Source organism: Babylonia areolata, chromosome 34 (genome assembly GCF_041734735.1).
Source record: "Babylonia areolata isolate BAREFJ2019XMU chromosome 34, ASM4173473v1, whole genome shotgun sequence".
In the NCBI taxonomy this organism is placed as follows: Eukaryota; Metazoa; Mollusca; class Gastropoda; order Neogastropoda; family Buccinidae; genus Babylonia; species Babylonia areolata.
Genome location: NC_134909.1, coordinates 11,493,309 through 11,494,582, shown reverse-complemented (window position 1 = coordinate 11,494,582; position 1,274 = coordinate 11,493,309). Strand labels below are relative to the sequence as shown.

Here is a 1,274-nt window from a genome sequence, read left to right as displayed (position 1 = left end):
TCTACAGTTTGCACACAGATGATATCTCCCATGATCACTTCACTTCACTTATGTCCATCGCTCCCGGTGGAGCATAGGCCATCGACAACCCCTCGCCATCGCACTCTGTTTTGGGCTGTTCTGGTCATTCCAGTCCAGTTGGTCCCTTGCTGCTTCAGCTCTGCCTCGGTGTCTCACCTCCAGCTGTTGCGAGGCCGGCCTCTGTTCCTCTTTCCCTGCGGGTTCCAGGTCAGGGCTTGGCGTGTGATGCTGGACGCTGGCTTCCTGAGGGTGTGTCCGATCCAGCCCCACTTCCTCCGCAGTATCTACTTGGCCACTGGTTCCTGTCCCGCTCGCTCCTACAGATCTTCGTTTCGGATCACCACAGATCATTTTTATTCGGCATTCTTATTGGCACTCCCCAAGAGTCACTGACATGATACTTATAAGCTATTTCTCTGGTCCTTCATATGTTCGAGATCATGCTGCATCTTTGCTTGCATCAGATATGTTGTGATATATCTTTATGCTTTTTAGAAGGAACAAGGTGGTAGAATGGTTAAGATGCGTGTCTGCCAATACAGTGTCCGTGAAGAGTTTGAGTTCGAATCCCGCTCTCGCTCTTTTTTTTTCCAAGTTTGACTGGAAAATCAAAATTGAGCGTCTTGTCATTCGGGTGAGACGATAAACCGAGATTCAGTGTGCAGCACACACTTGGCGCGTCAAAAAAAACACACACACAAAAAAAAACAACAAAAAACACCACCACCACAAACAACAAAACAACACAAAGACATGGCAACAAAAGTGTTGCCCTCTTGCCAACGGCCATACCACGTTGAAAACACCGGTTCTCGTCCGATCACCGAAGTTAAGCAACGTCGGGCCCGGTTAGTACTTGGATGTGTGACCGCCTGGGAACACCAGGTGCTGTTGGCATTCTTTCGTTGGGTTACACTGCTGGTCAGGCATCTGCTTGGCAGATGTGGTGTAGCGTATATGGATTTGTCCGAACGCAGTGACGCCTCCTTGAGCTACTGAAACTGAAACTGTTCTCTGGCAAACTTCTGAAAAAAAAATCCACTCTGATAGATTCATAAATATGCATGTAAGCAGTTTCAAGGCCCAACACTCGGCTTATATCACAAATTGACAGAAGTTTACATTTGGGCCAGCAGCAAAGTGAGAGCTGTATTATCAATGGTTTCTCCAGTCAATGGGAAATCATTTACAGTTTAGTCTTTTGTGAAGGACCATGACTCTCAAACTAGGAGGCAGAATTGCACTGGCTCTTA

At 47.3% G+C, this 1,274-nt stretch overlaps 1 non-coding gene across 1 annotated transcript; it reads left to right on the top strand.

The window, feature by feature from the left end:
• Positions 1–799: 799 nt before the first annotated feature.
• Positions 800–918, top strand: LOC143277711 (5S ribosomal RNA). Its single transcript, XR_013053775.1, has one exon. It is a non-coding gene; the product is annotated as a 5S ribosomal RNA (ribosomal RNA).
• Positions 919–1,274: the final 356 nt, after the last annotated feature.